The sequence below is a fragment of the Panthera pardus genome, unplaced genomic scaffold (genome assembly GCF_024362965.1).
Source record: "Panthera pardus isolate Hobbes unplaced genomic scaffold, ASM2436296v1 HiC_scaffold_13, whole genome shotgun sequence".
NCBI lineage: Eukaryota > Metazoa > Chordata > Mammalia > Carnivora > Felidae > Panthera > Panthera pardus.
Genome location: NW_026526688.1, coordinates 53,217,934 through 53,239,325, shown reverse-complemented (window position 1 = coordinate 53,239,325; position 21,392 = coordinate 53,217,934). Strand labels below are relative to the sequence as shown.

Below are 21,392 nucleotides of genomic sequence, written 5' to 3'. Positions count from 1 at the left end.
AGAGACAGAAGTTATCATAGGGAAATATTCTTTGACAGCTAAAACCCAGGCTTAATATTCTATTTCCTGTGAAGAGAGATTGGATTATATAAATGTGACATGTGTCAAATGGCAATTTCAAACATTAAAAGTATTATCTTACTTGGAGGCCACCACCTCTGAATTTAAAGAAGAAATTTTTTAATTATTTAATAATATTAAACATCATATTTTGATCGCCAGTCATTCTACATTTTATACCAAAGTCCGTGTTGTGAATGTTTGATATCAGCTGTAAATACATGAATGCTGTGGTTTCAGCATGTGGCCAAACTCCAAGTCACATTTTGTCTTTTTGGGGTTTGGGCATTCACAGCATGTTGTTTTCAACAGAATTAGAACTCCAAGTCTGTGCTCAACACAGTGCCAAATCTGCAAACAAACTCTTCCAACACATAAAATGCAGTAATGACCCTGACAGTGATGACTTTGACGTAGCCCAAATGAAGACAGCTAAAGCTGTGTGCCCTTTAAAAGCAGTCAAAACTGTTCAACATCAAGAAGAAGAAAAAAAAAAAAAACAGAAGTTGTCACAATGCAAATGTTTACTCAATTTAAGTATACTCTACTATAACCAAATATACAAATAACTGATCTGAGTTGACTAATGTTTTGTGTATATAGAAGGGTAGGCATTTTTCGAGAAACACAATGAATTGACAGTGATAACTTACTGCAGAACATCAAAATAGGTGAGATAAAGGAAATAAATAATTTTCAACCAGTTTCCTTAGCAACTAACCAATTGACATAAAAAAGAAAAGGATTTGTTCTGTCTGCTTTGAACTATAAGCTGCTACATAATTTGCCTATTATAGACTTCATAGAGGAGTATCTGATATATAGGCTTTTTTCCATTACCTCAATGTCCAAAAGTCCTGGGATTTTATCAACTTATATTTAAAAACAATCTTTTCTATCCACTATTTCGACTGAGACTATAAGAAACATAAACAAAACCAGAGAATTTCACTGGATTTTTACTATTATACTGAAATACCTGATTTACCTTTATTGTTTGGAATTGCATGAACATGACAAAAGTCACGGTGAAAATATCTGGATTTGCATTTCTATGAGAAATGTGATGGGAAGACAATTTTGCAATAGTGGTAAAAAGAGAGGATCTTGGCCACACCGTGATGAGCCAGAATCTGTTTGTAAGTGCCAAGTGAGAAGTGTCTCCATGCTACATGGGGATGGGCAATGGACAGTCAGAAGGATATTCAACCCCAAAGCAGCAGCCAACAACACATATCTCTGGGAAATGTCACACAGAAAATGACATAAAATCCTGGGATGCAGTTGGATGCAGAGAACATGCATACAGAATAACGTACAAAAAAAGAATTAAAAGATTGGTGGCTTTTGATTCTCAACAAAACATGGAATTCAGAGAAATACCTTCATTTGGATTTGGATTTGCTGTTTTGCTTTTCATTGTTACAAGTTTTTCATTAGCATACTCTCTTTATGAATACAGCAAAACATACATGATTTCATTTTTAAATCACAGTGCATTTAGGTGTCTATTAATAGTTTATAAGAAAATTATTTTTTGTTCAACTACATGATTTACACTTTAATTTTACTGTGTACATAATCTGACACACAATGAAGGTTAAAAAGTGCTTCCCCAAACCACACTTTTAATCAAAGCCTAGAATCCTCAGGGGCAATTGTTAAAAATGAAGGTTTCTAGAGCTCTCTAAAGGACTGATTAAATAAGTTCCTTGGAAACCACTGTTTGACATCACCAACTGTAAACTCTCTAGCATCACACTGTAGAGAACATACCGACGCACTTACTATCGGTGTGCATACATGGTCTGGAGTTATATTTTTCATTTGTTACTTGATATAGGCCTTTCTGTATCTTCATTTAATGCTTGACTATCTTTTTAAATCTTGGGAACAGAAAAAGAGTTTTTTTCTTAAGTTTTTTATGTTAATTCCAGTTAGTTAACATAGTGTTATATTACTTTATATTAGTTTCACTTATAGTGATTCAATACTTCCATAAGAAAGAAACTTTAATGATTGTTTTCTGTAAGTCAAAATCAATCCCAAGGAAATGGATGAAGCATTCTCATAGGACAGGTGCAGTTTCCGAAGTGTAATCCTTTATTAAGGTAAAAAAAAATCCTTCAGGATATAAAAATAAAAGGGATTAGTTTACCCTGAATTATTGGATAAATGTTTAAGACTTTTGCCTTGATCTTAGGGATATGGAATTGATGATCACACATATACTCCATCTTTTCCAGGATTCCATCATTATGGAAGAACCTGGTGGCCTCCTTAACATTTTGAAGATTAAATATATCCCAATTATTAATAGCTCTATTAATATCTATGTGTCTGGGACATTCAAAAATTTATCTATGCCAGTTTTCAAAAACACCTGTGTTTCTATAACCATCCTTGAATACTAAGTCTACAAATGTATTACATCCTATACAAAGAACTGCCATGCTCAAATTTTCAGTGTTTCATTGGTTCAGGTTTTCCTTTAGCCACACCTTTTGTAATTCTGTAATTGTGCCATGTTCTTGACCTTTTTAGACAGAGGAATTCCCATAAATGTGATAGCTCTATGAGAGCCTTTAAACAAACCCCACCTCATTGAAAAATATAGTTATTCTACTCTTAACTGTTCTTAATTTGGCCACAGGTCCTTTGGATACCAATACTTAAATTAAATATTGTTATTTTGTTAACTAGACAGCAGTTTAATGGAAAAAGTATTACCCCTAGAATGCAACACTGCCATTTCAAGCAATTACCTAGTTCTACGTCTCCTTCATCTATAAAATGGGGCTGATGTGACCTCTTGCCTACCTTGACAGTTTTAAGGGGAAAATGGGAAAATAAATATAAAATTGCTTTTAAAAGATTATTTTGAATGGTGCTCATAAATATAAATACCAGTTAGTCTGAATTTGAAGTTAACACATAACTTGCCCCCTACTAAACCACTGACCAACAACTATGTACTTGCTTTTCATGAAAAGGATATCCATGCCTATGGGAAAAGCACTAGAAATTGGTTAAAATCTAGCCCTGCTCCTCAGTGATAGGCCAGTTCACTTCATTTCTTTTAATTTCGGCTTTATTATCAAAGCGTAGGAATTATGATGGAAATAGTGCTGCGAGACTCGGAAACTATATTCAGAGACTGAACTTATGAAAAATTCAAAAATAACAGATGAAGTCAGAAATGACCAGTCTTAAGGAAGAATAAAATATGTAAGGTAAGAAAGTGTAAACTGAGAAATGCAAAAATAAGTTGCCTTTTCACACATATAAATACACGCACATCTTCATCCCTTCTAGGTTCCATGTAGGAAGTTAGTCAAGAGAGAATGGTCATTCGAGCAGAGGGCTCAAGGATGAGAGGAAACCTGCCATAGAAAGACAAGGGGAAGGAGCATTCCTGAAATAGAGGAAACGGCTAGTGTAAAAGCTGTGGGTAGGAAGTAAGCTTGCCTCAAGGTAGGTGGAGGCCAGCACACTTAGGGTCTTGTAATAGGAAGCCACTGGGGCAGTAAGCAGGAGAGTGACACAGTTTAAAACTCAAAAGATTACTCAAGCTGTTCTGTGACAATGAACAATACAGAGACAGGTGACAGCGAGGAAGCCCAGTTAGGAGCCACCTGTGATAATTCAGGCCAACAATAATGATGGCTGGGCCAGGGTGGTAGCTTGGAGGAAGGAGGAAGCAGCTGGTTGTATACATTTTGAAGTTGAGCTAATATGACTTACTGATGGATTGGTTCATACTCAGATGCCCAGTAGACACTATGGGCATCAGTGAAAGGCTTTGGGACCAAATACCCACAGTGCCCCTTGTTAGCTGGCAGCGTGATTTGACCAGGGTTCATTTTCCTTATTTGTAGGATAAACATGAAATAATAGCACCTATCTCAAAGGTTTGTCACAAGACAAAATGAAATAATCCATAAAGGCTTTCAGCCTAATAAAGGCTAGCTATTATTATCACCATTATTCTAATTATTACCATTTTCCACCAATGATTGTATTAAGCCTTAGGATTGATCTCTCGGCTACTGACCTTCTTGTCCTCCATCCTCTTCAGATTGCTCTTTCTCAAATATAAATTTCGTGGCTCTGTCCTGCTGAGAATCTTCAGTGGTTCCTCATTCAGATAAAATTAACTCTTGGGAATAGTATATTTGGTCTTTGGTAACCTGACTCCTTTCTTACCTCTGTCACCTCTTCAACCCACCTCTCACTTTGTCTTTTGGTTTTAAGGAGATATTTATAGCTCCTTAAGGAGGTAACAGGTCTTATTTCTTTCCTGCCTGTGCCTTTTCTTATGCTTTTCTCTCTGCCTGAAATGACCTTTTCTGGTGTCCTTCTCTGAACTTTTTAGAGTTTAACTTGAGTGTAGCTTCCTGACGTTACAATGTGATACAGAGTCCTCTCTTAAGAGGGCCCATGACATCTGATCTAGATTATAAATTCTAAACAAGAAAAACTGCTATGATATCAAGCTTGGTCCAGTGTGGAGCACGTAATGTATGCTCAATAAATGTTCAGAGATTTGTACTTTAAAAAAAATCTTAAAACATAAAATCTGTTCCTCTTTTGACATCCTTTTGACCAGAGGAAGACCTTCTGATATGACACCCATGATTTCTGGGATTCTCAGCGTTCATAAAAGAATGTTAACTCTACTCACATATCATATATGACATATGCTTGTGAATTCAGCTGGCATTAGCTGCATGAAGTTAGTTTTCAGAGACTAGCCCACTGGACCAGATAATATTGTATATACTCCTCTATCAGTCTAGATCAATCGAGAAATGTGAATTCAAACTATTTCATTTTTACCCCATCCAAATTATTTTTACTTAAAAGGAGCTCCAGTGTCATGACATCAACATGTACTGGGGATTATTAAAACAGTCTTTGAAACACTTAAGAATATTGACCCTAAAGTCAATCCCTACATTATCATACTTCATACTTCATCTTGTGAAATTGCTCACATTAATTTTCTTATATGGTAATTTGCTTATTAATCAGAATGCCTTAGTCTCATGCATTGCTAGTTATCTTAGAACCAAATCTGTACCACTCTCATAGTAAGTATAGAGATTACAATAGTGTAGTGTTTTTTGGTTTTGGTTTTCTTGCCTAATTCTTAATCTATTGTCCCCACCCTATTCTACTTTCTCCTTTTGTCTTACCTCAAATTATGAATCCTGGTATTAATCAGTAACACTAGTTATAATAGAGAGTAACAAATATGCTGTGGAATCTCTCATATGCATAGAACCTTATCTCATATTGACATGCACAGTCTAGGAAAGGTGACTCCAGCAGACTGAGCCTACCTCCAGGTGGTCATTCCAGAACCCAGCTAACTGAGCCTTTGCCATCTCCATTATGTGGCTTTCGATGTAAACAGATGCCATTGTTACCCCCATTCAATAGGAAGAGAAAAAGAACGCGGAGGTATAGACATAGAACTTTCTTATGGCCAGGCCTGAAAGGGATCCCCACCACTTCCGTTCACAGTCTCTGGCTAGAACTCAGGAAAATGGCCTCACCTACCTGCTTTGGGGGCTTGGATATACAGTCTAATTATGAGCCCAAAGAAGAACCCAATGTCAATTTGTTAAACAGCTAGCAGTATCTTCTACAAACATATTGGCAAGTCTCAAACCCTTACTAGACAAGCAGAATAAGATTAAATAAAAGCACCCATATGGAAGAATGTTTTTAAAACATTCATAATAGAAGCAGAATATTAGGTTAAAAACTCAAGTTAAATGATGTAGGATAGAAAAGTCATTAATCTCCCTAAATTTCAAAATTTGTTACACTTAAAGAAAATTAAACACTTAAGAAAATAAATATTGAATGTTATTTATTTATATTTTTTAAATTTTATTTTAAAGAGAGTGGAAAAGTGGAAGAAAAGGGAAAATGGAGAGAGAGAGAGAAAGGGAGTGAGAGAAAGAGAGAGAGAGAGAGAGAGAGAGAGAGAGAGAGAGTCTCAAGTAGGCTCCATGCTCAGCATGGAGCTCGATCCCACAACCCTGGGATCATGACCTAAGTCAAAATCAAGAGTTGGGACACTCAACCAAATGAGTCACCCAGGCACCCCAAATGTTCTTTTTTTTAGATTAAGAAAATGTTTCTTCATTTTGGAAACGAAAACATTACCAAAACTGAATTTAATTTAGTGTACGGTGTGAACATTTTTTATAGAGCATATTTTTCTCAGAATAAGACTGACTATTGATTTGTGCATACAGAATTTTACTGGAGGATGAACATATTTTCCTAGTAATGCCATTGTGTTATACTGTCATACTCATTTTAGAGAACGAGTCAAATGAAGAACAAACCACTTTTTACATAAGATAGGGATATCTTATACACCTAAATTATATGATGTACTTAGAGTAATCAAAATCATGAAGACAAAAAGTATAATGGTGGTTTCCAGGACGGAGAAAGAGGAGACTGGGTATGGTTTCAGCTTCGTTTCAACTTCACAAGATGAAAAGAATTAGGGAATGGATGGTAGTGATGGTTGCACAACAATGTGAATATATTTCACATCACTGAACTGTACATTTAAAAATGGTTAAGATTGTAAATTTTATGTTACATGTATTTTAACTCCATTTAGAATAAGAAGAGGAAGGGGCGCCTGGGTGGCTCAGTCGGTTAAGCTTCCAACTTGGGCTCAGGTCATGATCTCATGGTCTGTGAGTTCCAGCCCTGCATCGGGCTCTGTGCTGACAGCTCGGAGCCTGGAGCCTGCTTCGGATTCTGTGTCTCCTCTCTCTGCCTCTCCCATGCTCATGCTCTGTCTCTCTCTGTGTCTCAATAACAAATGCACATTAAAAAAAGTTTTAAAAAGGAGAAGGAGGAGGAGGAGAAGAAGGAGAAGAAACCTAAAGAATAACACATGAAGTAGTGGTTAATTTGGTATTTAAAATATGGGCAAAACCCCTATATAAATATCAGCAAAGTGAGCCATGAACTATATTGAAAGCCTAAGGTATTGAGACCAAGAAAGTTTTCATGCTAGAAATGCAAAAAAGACCGCAATTTATTAAGAAAACTACTAAGGAGGGCCCCTGGGTGGCTCAGTCAGTTAAGCGTCCAACTCTTGGTCATGATCTCATGATTCATGAGATTGAGCCCCTTGCCTGGCTCCACACTGATAGAGCAGAGCCTACTTGGGATTCTCTCTCTCCCTCTCTGCCTCTCCTTACTCTCCAAATAAATAAATAAATAAATAAATAAATAAACTTTTAAAAAAAAGAAAAAGAACTAACGAACAAATATCAACAGATTAAAGGAGAGAAGCCTCTGATCATCTTAATAGATACTGAAATTGCAATTGATAGAATGCAACCTATGCTCCTTTAACAAAATCCTAATCAGATAGAGATACAAGGAAACCTCTCTAAGTTGCTGAAAGCATATTTGGCATAAACCACTGGAGCCTCTGACATTATCACTGTCAAGGTGTTTCTTACTCAGGGCTTGATCCCTGTGAGCTAACATCAATCTTTTCTGTAGGCTCAACTTCGTCATTGGTTCTGTTTCTCAAACAGATGAAACAATGGCTGCAGAAGATGTAGAAGGCTTCGGTCAGGTAGTTTCTAGAATCAAACACAACGCCATTTTAAAGCTCTGATAGGAATCACATATAATTTCAAAGTCACTGCTTTGTCTGTGACATTGCTTAGGTATTTATTGCAACTAATTTTGCACTAAGTGGAAAGGCTATATTTTTTCCTTCTTTCCCAATAATTCTTTAACTGACTCCCTTAGTTAGAAAAGGAGGTGCATTTTTCCTGTTCAGTGTACACTTTTCCCCCATATATTTACGAAACACAGAAGCATGGACAGGGTGTGTGCTCAGAAAACGAGCCATGGTCTGCAGGCAAGGGAGAAACCAAACACTTGAGCTAGACCACCACCTTCTGTGAAACAAAAGAAAGGCTTCCAGTTGCCAACATGGTGAGTTGCAAGAACCAGAGAAGACATAAAAGCTTAAGAATTCTGCCAAAAGAACACAAGAAGAGCGGTGTAGGTGTGCTGATATGAAAAAAGGAAGCCTCAGTCAATAACAACACCATCAAACAGAATACCCTGTCCAAAGGTAACTAACAAAGACTTAAATAGGTGTCCGCTACTTCAAATGTAAAGACAGTCATACCAAACTACAAGAAACATGAAAAATAAAGGAAACGTGTCATCACAAAAAGAAAATAATAATTTTCCAATACTGAGGTTGTCTTCCCAGCTGTGCTGGTCATAGTTAGAGTCGAATTCTTGTTTCTCTCCAGCAGCATTCAGAGTACTGACTGAGGCATGACCTCCAGGTCTGAGGAGAAGAGGGCAAAAAAAAAAAAAAGAAAGCAAATAAAAATTTCAAAGGGCATTAAAGGGACACAGCCCCTGCTGACTGCTTCAGGACTTCAACAGGAAGTCTGTACACGAGACCCTGGGAGTAAGTCACTCGAGGATCACCCCCCACAAGAGGCATCCCCAACACCTGAGTGCTAAACCCAAACCTTCCCACAACTCAGGCTTGCTCCCAGGTGCTGCAGTGAGCAAGTCTGGTAACTAGAATGCTCTCAGAAAAACCGACCAGGGTCTGTTTCCCAGCAAGGGAAAACTCTGCAGTAAACTGGTGCTTTAGTGCCACCCTCTGGAAAACAAAAAGAAGTTTCCTAGCAGCCAGCCTGGTAAATTGTAAGAACGCGAGGATACATAAAGTATTTAGAATTCTGCTACAAGAGGCAGACAGGAGTGGAGCAGGTCTACCCACGCAAATCCTAAACAGCCCCAGAAAAGCAACAACAAGGAACGGTGCCACATCTGAATAAGACTAATCAAGGAAGTATGCCATCACCAGAAGGAAAATAATAATTCACAACAACTGAGTTCAAATCCATGGAACATTGTGATCTAGGTGATAAAGAATTCAAAATAGCTGTTTTGAGAAAACACTAACTCAGAAAGATATCTGCACCCTCATGTTCACAGCAGCTTTATTTACAATAGGCATAGACATGGAAACAACCCAGGTGTCCATCAACTGATGAATGGATAAAGAAATTGTGGTACAAATAGACACAAGCGAATATTATTTAGCCATTATAAAACACACACACACACACACACACACACACACACACACAAGGAAATCCTGCCATTTGCTACAACATGGATGAACTTTGAGGGCATTATGCTAGGTAAAATAGAGAAAGGCAAATACTGTATGATCTCACTTATATGTGGAATCTAAAACAAATAAGCAAGGAAAAAACACACCAAACTCAGAAAAAGATATGATCTGTGGCTACTAGAAGCAGGAAACTAGGAAGACAGGGAAAGGAGGAAGCTTGTCCAAAGATACAAACTTCCAGTTACAAGATAAATAATTACTAGGGATGTAATGTACAACAGTTAACACTGCTGTATAATATACAGGAAAGTTAAGAGAGAAAACCCTAAGAGATCTCATCAAAAGGGAAAAAGAATTTTTCTTTATTTCTCTTTTTATTGTGTCTATATGAGATGATGGATACCAACTAAACTTATTGTAATAATTTCACAATATATGTAAGCAAAACTATTACATGGTATGCCTTAAACTTATACAATGATGTGTGTACATTATAGTTCAATAAAACTGGAAAAATCAAACCAAAAAATAGCTGTTTTGAAAAAAAAACTTAATGAGCTACAGGAAAACTCAGCTCAATGATATAAGGAAAAAAATACATGACCAAAATGGGCTCATTACCAAAGATATAGAAACTGTAAAAAGAACCCAACAAATTCTGGAGCTGAAGAATTCAGTGAATGAGGACAGGTTTCAAGATGGTCGTGTAGGAAAATCCTGAGCTCATCTCCTCTCACAGACCCAACAAATCCACAACTACATATGGAATAATTCCCTCTGAAGGGAACTAAGAAACTGAATCAGTAGAGCCTCTCAAACAAAGGACAGCAAGCACCTAGAGAGGTGAAAGGGGGTCCTTAAGCCTCTGCATAGGAGAGAAAAAAAAACCCAAAACACATGGATTTGAAAAATAACAGGGAATATATCCAGGAAAACGATAAAACTGAATGGAAAGGAAACCCCACTCTTAAAGGACTCAGGCACAGACCCCCTCAACCTAGAAACCAGCATTAAAACACCATATTGAAACACCCATAGACCATAGGTGATGGAGACCCCCTGACTAATCTTGGAGCACCTGCTGAAGTGGGAGGAGGTGACTGGGACTCCCTTGGGGACTGAGACACTGGTAGCAGCCATTTTTGCTGTATTTTTCTGCTATGCTGATCCTGGAGCTGGCAGGCAACATTTTGAAATCCTTCCTTTAGACTAACCAGGTGGCCTGCCCCACTGGATGCTGTGCACAACCACAAACTTTGGCTGGAACTATTGTTGACAAGACAATTTCACACCCAGCATATCCACAGCAGTCACAACCGGGTTTCCTAACCGGCCAGGTTGGGGTCCCACCCCCCCCACACACCAGCACGGCCTCAACAGTCATGGACAGACCATGCAGCCAGCCCGGCTAGTCCCACAAGTCAGTGCACCCCCAGCAGTCACGGCCCCACCACAACAGCAGGGCTTCATAAGAAATACTAAAGGGACCTCTTTAAGTGGAAACGAAAGGGCCACTGCTAGAATTAAGAAAATAGATGAGAGGAAAAAATCTCCCAACAAAGGCAAACATACAATAAAAGTAGTGGATCAATCACTTATAAAATTAGTGTGAAGGTTAAAAAACAAAAATAGTAAAATCAACATCACTGCAATAACTAGCTAAGGGATACGCAAAATCAAAAGACTTAAAATTTGCCAAAAACATAAAACATGGGGGGATAAAATTGTAGAGCTTTTAGAATGCATTGAAACTTAAATGACCACCAATCTAAAATAGACTGCTATATACACAGGCTGTTATACATGAGCCTCCTGTTAACCACAAACAGAAACACCTATGATAGATACAAAAAAAATATAGAGAATAGAAGCCAAACATTACACCAAAGAAACTTATCAAATCATAAGGGAAGAGAACAAGAGAAGAAGAAAAGAACAGAGAACTACAAAAACTATCAACGACATGGTGTACGTACCTGTCATGACGTTAACACCTTAAATGTAAATGAACTAAATGCTTCAATAAAATAAATAAATAAATAAATAAATAAATAAATAAATAAATAAATAAATAAGGTGAATGAATGGATTAAAAAAAAAAAGACCCAATTGGGGCGCCCGGGTGGCTCAGTCAGTTAAGCATCCGACTTCGGCTCAGGTCATGATCTCACAGTTGGTTAGAAGACGTCCAAGTTTGGCAAAGCTAATAAATTATTACCTGTACCCCATTATCTCAATGTGAAATGTTCTCCAAGATACTTTATAATGAAATTATCAAATATCAACAATAAAGAACAAATCCTAAAGGCATTCAGAGGAAAAAAAAAAAAAAGTGTGTAAGTTACAAAGGAACCACTATTAGTCTATCAGTGAATATCCTGTCAGAAACCCTACAGGCCAGAAGACTGTAATGATATGCTCAAAATGTTAGAAGACAGTAATTGCCATCCAAGGATAGTCTATGGCAAATTTTGCCTCAGATATGAAGGAGAAATAAAGACATCCCCAAACAAAAGGTGAAGGAGCTGATCGCCACTAGACTCGCTTTATAAGAAAAAATAAAATGAGTTCTTAAAGCTGAAATAAAAAGATGTTAATCAGCAACATGAAAACATATGAAAGTATATAACACAACTGGCAAAAGTGAAAAATATATTGTCAAACTTAGAAAAGTTTAATTCTATAAAAGGGTAGTGTGTTAACCATTTAACTCTGATATAAAGATTAAAGGAAAAAAGAATATTAAAAAATGACTATAGTTATTTTAATTTGTTAACAAACACACAACATAAAAAGAGGTAAACTGTGACATCAAAAATATAAAAGGGGAAACTATATAAAAGGGAGGAGTAAAAGAGTAAAGCTTTCGTAGACTATTGAAGATAAGTTGCTACCATCATAAAATGGACAGTTTTATCTATGAAATGGTTTATGTAAGTCTTATGGCAACCATAAGGCAAAAATCTAGAGTAGATTCACAGAAGATTTAAAAAAAAGAGGAGGAACAGAGCATACCACATGTAAAATCACCAATTTACAAAGGTTGGCAGAAACGGAAGGAAAAAGAAACAATACAAATACAAAATAGCAAGAAAGCAATCAACAAGAATACATTAGTAAATCTTTATGTATCAATAATTATCCCATGTAAGTGGATTGAATTCACAATCAAAAGGCACAGAGTGGCTGAATGACTTAAAAAAAGGGGGTGGGGGGAGTGCCTGGGTGGCTGAGTCAGTTAAGCGTCCGACTTCAGCTCAGGTCATGATCTCACGGTTCATGAGTTCAAGCCCCGCGTCAGTCTCTGGACTGACAGCTCAGAGCCTGGAGCCTGCTTCAGGTTCTGTGTCTCCCTCTGTCTGCCCCACCGCTGCTTGCACTCTTGTCTCTCGCATTGTCTCAAAAATAAATAAACATTTAAAAAAATTAAAAAAAAAAAAACCAGATCCAAGTATATGCTGCCTACAAGACATTCACTTTGATTTTAAGGACACAGGCTGAAAGCGTAGGGATGGAAAAAGGCATTCCATGCAAGTAGAAACCAAAAAAAAATAAAATAAAATATGTGTAACCAAAGTTTGACAAAATACACTTAAATCAAATGGTAAGAGACAAAGATCATTACATAATGATAAAGAGGTCAACTCATCAAGAAGATATAATAATCAAAAATATATATAAACCCCAGCATCAGAGTATGTAAATATATTAAGCAAATGTTAACAGACCTGAAGGGAGAAAGACACAATAATACAACAATTGTAGACCTCGGTACCCCACTTTCAGCAGTATATAGAAAACCCAGAGAGAAAATCAACAAGGAAATATTGGACTTGAACCATACTTTAGACCAAATGAACCTAACAGACATTAATAAAACATTCTATCCAGCAGCAACACAATACACATTCTTCTCAAATATACATGGAACATTCTCTAGAACAGATCATATGATAGAATGCAAAATGATGGTCTTAACAAAGTTAAGAAGAATGATATCATGCCAAGTATTTTTCTGATGATAATGGTATGAAACTAGAAATCAAAACGCAAGGAAAGCTGTAAAATCTACAACTGTGTGGAAACTAAACAACATACTTCTAAACAACCAATGGGTCAAAGAAGAGACCAAAAGATAAATCAAAAAATATTTTGAAACAAATGAAATGGAAACACAATATACCAAAATTTATGAGATGCTGCAGTTCCTAGAGAGAAGTTTATAGTAATAAATAAATATCTTAAGAAATTAGAAAGATTTCAAATAAACAACTTTACACCTGAAGGAACTAGAAAAAGAATACACTAGCAGACTGGATATAGAAAAAACGTACCTCGACATAATAAAGGTTATATATGACAAATCCACAGCACACAACATACCAAATGAAAAATGAAAGCTTTTCCTCTAAGATCAAAAACAAGACAAGGATGCTCGCTCTCACCACTCTTATTCAACATAGTACTGGAAGTCCTAAGTAAAGCAATTAGGCAAGACAAAGAAATAAAAAGCCTCCAAATCAGAAAAAAAAAAAAAAAACCTGAGTAAAATTGTCATTGCAAATGATACAATTTTGTATGTAGAAAAACCTAAAGACTTAACCAAAAAACTATTGGAACTAATCAAGAATTTAATAAAGTTACAGGATATAAAATCTATATGCAGAAATCAGTTGCATTCCTATACATCGAAAAACATGAAACATATGAAAAGGAAATAGAGAAAACTATCCAATTTACAACATGGTCAAAAACAATAAAATATCTAGGAATAAGTTTAACCAAGGAAGTGAAAGATCAATAAAACAAAAGCTACACGACTATGCTGAAGAAATCAAAGAAGATATAAATAAAAAGATATCCGTATCATGGATTGGAATAATTAAAATTGTCAAAATGTCAATACTACCCAAAGCCATCTATAGATTCAGTACAATCCCTATGAAAATTTCAATGGCACTTTCACAAAAATAGAAAAAACAATCCTAAAATGTTATGGAACCACAAAAGACCCTGAATAGCCAAAACAATCATGAAAAAGCAAAATAAAGCTGGAGGCATCACACTTCCTGGTTTCAAACTATAATACAAAGCTGTAATAATTAAAACAGTAGAGTACTGACATAAAAATAGACACACACAGCAGTGGAACAGAATAGAGAGCCCAGGAATAAATCCCTGTGGATATGGTCAATTAATACAAAAAGGAGGCAAGAGCACCCAAAGAGGAAAGGATAGTGTCTTTGACAAATGGTGTTGGGAAAACTGAATGCACACATGCAAAAAGATGAAATTAAACCCCTCTCTTATGCCACTCACAAACATTACTCCAAAAAGGATTAAAGACTTAAATATAAGACCTGATACTATAAAACTCCTAGAAGAAAACACAGAGAAGCCCCTCAACGTTGGTCTTGACAATGACTTTCTGGATATGACACCAAAAGCACAAACAACAATAGCAAAACCAACAAGTCAGACTGCCTCAAACTTAAAAGCTCTGCACAGCAAAAGAAACAGTCAACAAAATGAAAATGCAACCTATAGATAGAATGGGAGAAAATATTTGCAAGCCAAATATCAAGTAAGGGGTTAATACCCAAAATATATAAAGAACACGTGTAACTGAAAAACCCAAAAACAAACAATCCAACGAAAAGCAGGGCAGATGAACTAAGTAGATATTTTTTCTAGAGAAATCCAAATGACCATCAGGTACTTGAAAAGATGCTCAACATCACTAATCATCAGGGAAATGCAAATAAAAACGGCAACCACATAACACCTCACACCTGTTAGAACAGCTATCATCAAGAGGACCAAAGGTACAACATGTTGCTGAGAATGTGGAGCAAAGGGAACACTTGCACTCTATTGGTGGGAACGTTAATTGGTTCAACCACTATGGAAAACAGTACAGAGGTTCTTTAAAAAATTAAAAATAGGGGCGCCTGGGTGGCTCGTCGGTTAAGCGTCCGACTTCGACTCAGGTCATGATCTCACAGTCTGTGGGTTCGAGCCCCGCATCGGGCTCTGTGCTGACAGCTCAGAGCCTGGAGCCTGCTTCCGATTCTGTGTCTCCCTCTCTCTCTGGCCCTCCCCTGTTCATGTTCTGTCTCTCTCTGTCGCAAAAATAAATAAAAACATTAAAAAAAAAAAATTTAAAAAAAAAAAAATAAAAAAATAAAAATTAAAAATTAAAAATAGATCTCTCACGTGATCCGGCAATTCCACCTCTAAAGAAATGAGAACAGGATATCAACGAAATGTATGCAGTCCCGTGATTATTGAAACATTATTCACAATACCCAAGATATGGGAACAACCCAAGTGTCCATCAGTGGATGAGCGAATAAAGAAGATGTAATAAAAATGGGATAATTTTGTATATTAAATTAATTGATTTTCTAATGTTGGCCCATCCTGTCATTCCCAGATAAGTACTGCATGGTCATGATGTATTATTCTTTTACTTTGAAGTCAAATTCAATTTGAAAATAGCTTATGTAGCATTTGTATCTACATTGATAGGTTGGTATTTTTATCTTTTGCTGTCTGTAGTAAGTAGTATCTAAGGTAATCCTCAACTATCTCTTCCAATAGGTTCACACTCACATGCAAACCTGTCCCCTTGAGGGTGAGCTGGATTTAATTACTCAGATATAATGAATAGAGTCTATTATCTGAGATGGGATGCCATTTTCAAAGTTAGATAAAAAAGACTATGGCTCTTATTTTGAGTATGCTCTCTCACTCTTTCACAGATGACTTGCTCTTGAGCAAGGCAGTTATCCTGTCATGATACAGTTCTGCGAAGAGGCCCATGTGGCAAAGGACTGAGGCCTGCCAATGACCACATGAGTGGGTTTAGAAAGAAAACTCCCCCAACCTTCAGATAAAAATACAGCCTCAGCTGGCAGTTTTGTCTGCAACCTCACAAGAGACCTTGAGCCAAAGTCACCCAGCTAAGCCATGCCCAGATTCTTGATCCACAGAAGCCATAAGGTAATAAATGTTGGTTGTTTTAAGCCACTACGTTTTGGGGTATTCTGTTATGCAGTAATATGTAACTAATACATCGTCCTTGTGACATTTCTATAATGTGGTTATTCTATTTCATAAAATGTGTTGAGTAGCTATCTTATTCTATCATCTGAATTATTCTCATAAAATGGAAATTATCTATTCCTTGAAAGCTGTGAATAAATTCTAGCTTGGATGTGAAAAGATAGAACTTTGACTACTTGCAACTTTATCTTATTGGCCAACTTTATTGATTTATACTTCCCTAAAGGTTTCCATTTCATTCAGATATTCAGGGAGTTTGTAGTTTTGTGTTATAATATTTAAACTCTTCTCTACCTGTTATTTAATGGAAAAGAAATAAAGCAAAATAGTAATGATCTTTCAAGTGGTGGAATAATGCATTACATTTATCATCATCTTAATTTAATGGGTTTTCTAATTTTAAAATAAAAAATACTATTTAGAAATCAGAATAAAAAATAAAATGTAACAGAGAGTATACAAGTATCTATGTGTGTATATGTGAATACATATTTGTTTATATACAGAGAAAAAGTTACTAATAACACAAGTATATTCAGTAGAAAAACAAGAGAAGATGTCAGAAACCTGTAAGGTAAGAAGTGAATGGAAAGAATTGGAAACAGAGCATATACTACTATTTTCCTGAGATGAAGGCGGGGACATTAGGGTCTTACATAAAAAGTAAACTAAAGAAAAGAAAGGTTGGGGCTCCTGGGTGTCTCTGTTGGTTAAGCATCTGACTTCAGCTCAGGTCATGATTTCACGGTTTGTGAGTTCAAGCCCCGCATCGGGCTCTGTGCTGACAGCTCAGAACCTGGAGCCTGCTTCGGGTTCTGTGTCTCCTTCTCTCTCTGCCCCTCCCCCACTTGTGCTCTCTCTCTGTCTCTCAAAAATAAATAAATGTAAAAAAATAAATAAATAAAATAATTTTTAAAAAAGAAAGGTAATTTTATGTTTTGTTTTTAAAGTACAGGAACTTGAGGATGTTTATAGACTGCAAATAAGGAAATATTTGATTAAGAAAGATTGCAGCAACAAGAAGGAAAAGAAATCATTGATGCAACAAGGACTCTAAAGCTTTCAACACTGCTGAGTACAGGGAAGGAAGATAGACAATTAACACTTGATTATAAATTATTTATTGAGTATCTAGCGCCTTTCTTGAGAGCTGTATCCAATAAAACCCAGTAATTCCTAGGTCTAACTTTACTATTTCATGGTAAATTAACTCCTTTATCCTTCTGCTGTGACAATGTGTACTTGCATAGCTTGATAGCTATCTGGTTTTCTTCTCTGTGTTCTTTTAAGGAAAGGAATTTAACAAAGTGCCTTATTTTTTCTTTCTGAGGCCCTAAGCAATTTGGTGATAAGCTACCTTTCAACATTCACCTGGTGCCCACCAACCCACCCCCTGAATGCAGTGAACCTTACTCCTACCCTTCCTTTGATGTCCCTGATTGCCAGCCCATGGATCACATAATGTTCTTGGGCTTCCTGGGCAGCCTTCCAAGCCCACCTCCTGGCTCCAGATCTACCTGGATGGGAAACAAATATTTATAGAAAATGTCAAAGCATCACTGAAAATTCCGCCCTCAGTGTTCCACAAGGAAACTTGGAAGACTTGTGCTCATGAATTTGATTGTTTTGCAACACAAACTATACTTCCAAAGCTTTTCCTCATAATCAAGAAGACAAGAATTCTGAGACACATGAGAAAAATCAGTAACTTCTGAATTGATGATCAGAGATGCTAAATATTCCAGGTCAGACAGGTTTAAGTAAATGGTGCAGTCATCAATAACCAGGACATATCCCAATGACCCTCCGATCCCTCTGTGGAGTTTTTAGGATACTGGGAGGCATTTATTCCCAGGTACTATTTTCCCAGTAACGTCAGAGGAAAAAACATGAACCCAGACTTAGGGAAAGTCATCCCCAGAGCTCTCAGCCCACGTGGCCCTACTAAGGCTAAGGCTTTTGAGGTTTACCTCTTTCAGGACCTCCAGTAACAGCACTACACGCCTCCACCAATCCTGTATCCTGAGTTAGCTCAAGATGTCATTTTCAAAGTCTCAATAATCAGGGAGGACCCTCTCAAATAATGTAATTATATGTTCCATTCAATGAAACCCTGAAGTAGAAGCAGCACCTAAAGGAAGCACAGCAGAAAGGAGCTGGAGTAAGACCATCTAAGAAATATAAAGATCAAATAAGATCATGAATGTGAATGCACTTTGCAGTTGCTAAAATTGATATTTTTACTATGTCTTCTTTAAGCATTCCCTAGCAGCTCCCAAACTACTCTGGTGTTCCCTTATGTTCATTTCCTTCGTGTCTATGAGGTAATTTGTGCCACTTTGCCAGACATATGTTCATATTGCATTGCCATTGATTTTTCTATATTACTTGCTGTCCTAAGTGCATCAAAGGTGTGCTCTTCCTCTTTGATTCCTCTCACATTGCATATAACTGTGATGTGTAAACAATTTGTATTCACTAGGACTTTAGATATAAACATTAGTTGATTTAATTTGGTCGGGTGGACAGAGAGGCAATCAAGCAGAAGCTTTTCTATGTCTCAGTAGTCTGTGTATGGTTTCAAATGTAATTGCATTGTCTAAGTCTGCTAATACAGACTCAAAAAATATTAATAAATAGACATGCTGTTATACTAGTGTCTCTTCCCGTTGTTGGGAAATAAACTGAATACTTTAACTCTGTAAATGCCTTAACCTTTACAGTTCTGTCAGGAACCATAAGACAATGATTTTTCACAGACTACCTCTTCTGCCTTCACCATAGCTGCTCCTTCTCTGTAAGTGCTTTGCATCCTATGATCTTCATCTACACCCTGTCAACATTTGACAAATGTACTTTGAATGACCGATAGTCCTGTCCGTTGCATGCTGTCTCCTGATATGAAGGCTCATTGGAACACAGAAATGTTCCTGCTACTAAAAGGTTCAATAAGCATACGGCAACTCATCTCTTGAGTACTAAATACACAAAGAAGTTCTCTTCATCCCAGCTACTGATTCTCTCTAACTGGCTTATTCAACATGAGGCTCTTGCATTCCATCCTTGGAGTCCTTGCCTTGCTGTCCATAGTTCCTCAAGGTAAGACCAAGCCTTACCTTGCATAAAAGGAAAGCATTTCTTCTCATACAAAGACATGAAAATATAAATGAAGGAGAATACAAAATCTCCTAAGAGTTAGACAGGTGCAGACTGTACCACACAACGTGAGAGAGGAGTGCATTGGCCCTCACAGGAATGGAGGGTTGGATGGATGCGAAGGGCAGATTCATAAGGTGGTTCCTTTCAGTGATTTCACTTGTTTGTGAACTCTAACTTGAGGACTGTCATTTGATCCAAAGATGGTGAGAGGATGTTCACAGAACAGAGGAAATTGGGGGAATCAAAACAGTGGAAAGTGAGTAGTGATTAGAATGGCCAAGGGTGAAGGGGAGGCTGCCCCATCATACTCTGTGGGTTGCAGAACTCTGATCACAGATGAAGGGAAAGGCCTCAGTGGAAATTGCTTTGTGTATGATGGGAATTAAGATCCCACCTTAACAATTATCCAAATTACCGCTTATACAGGGGATATTTATTGAATAATCAATCTAACCTTCCCAAGTTAATTTTTAAATCCACTAATACTACATAATAAAAATATATTAATTATTGGATTTACAACTGGGATTTACATTATTATCTATTGACTTATCTATCTTTTCTGAGGCACACATTGCCTTAGAGCACATTTTAATAGCTAATAATTCAAGATTTCCCTCATTGTTCTTGTTTATTTGTATTTGTATTTTTCATGATATACAACACACTCTTTTGAAGTCTACAATTTCAGTGGTTTTCTACGTATTCATAAAGTTGTACAACCATCACCACTAGTTCTAGAACATTTCACCACCCCAAAAAGGAACTCCATGTTCACTAGCAGCCATTACCCATCCTCCCCTCTCCTCAGACCCTAGAAGCTGCTAATCTATTTTCTGTCTCTATTAGTTTACCTGGTTTGATGTAGTCATACAATATGTGACCCTTAGAGTCTTTTTCTTTCCCTTAGCACGTTTTTCAGAGTTCATCCAAGTTGTAGCATGCATCAATGCCTTATTTCTTTCAAGTGATGAATGGAAGTCTATTGCATGGATCCACTACCTTTTATTCATCTATTCATCAGTTACTGGACATTTGGGTTGCATCTGCTTTGGAGCTATGATGAATGATGCTGCTGTGCACACTTACATCCAAATTTCTGTGTGGATATATTTTCACATCTCTAGGGTACACAACTTGGGATAGAATTACTGTGCTATACAATAACTATGTTTAACTTTCAGAGAAGTTATCAATTTTCCACAGTTGCATGCTTCATTTTACAATCCCACCAGCTATGCATAAAAAGCCAATTTCTCCACATCTTCACCAACATTTGCTATTGTCCATCTTTTTTATTATCATTATCTTAGTTGCTGTAGCAATATCTCATTGTAGTTTTAATTTGCATTTAATTTGCAATTTAATGATATTTATCATCCTTTTTTTATGAAATTTATTGTCAAATTGGTTTCCACACAACACCCAGTGCTCATCCCAAAAGGTACCCTCCTCAATGCCCATCACCCACTTTCCCCTCCCTCCCACCCACCATCAACCCTCAGTTTATTCTGTTTCATCTTTTCATGTTTTATTGGCCATTTATATATCTTCTCTGTAAAAGCTTCTATTCAAATCCTTTACTCATTTTTTAATTAGGTTGTCTTTTATTGTTGTGTTACCAGTTCTTTATATATTCTGGACACTAAACGTTTATCACATATAGGTTTGCAACTCTTCTCTCCCATTCTGTGGGGTTTTTTTTTTAATATTTTACTGGAAATGCTTGCTGTGCCAGTGGGTTTCCAGGTTCCATCTACAAACAACTCAAATTCAATTGGCTTAAACGATAAAGAAAATATATTATTACAAGAAACCTGAAGGTCAGACAATTCTGAAATTGGCTAATGCAGCAGATCATCTATACCATCATGTGTTTGAAGAGTGTCAGATTTATCCTTAACTAGCTTTTCCCATGGCCTCAAGATAGCTG

At 36.8% G+C, this 21,392-nt stretch overlaps 1 pseudogene; it reads left to right on the top strand.

Annotated features, from left to right (window-relative positions):
• The first annotated feature begins 1,245 nt into the window (after positions 1-1,245).
• Positions 1,246-7,732, top strand: LOC109262153 (DNA-directed RNA polymerases I, II, and III subunit RPABC4-like; annotated as a pseudogene).
• Positions 7,733-21,392: the final 13,660 nt, after the last annotated feature.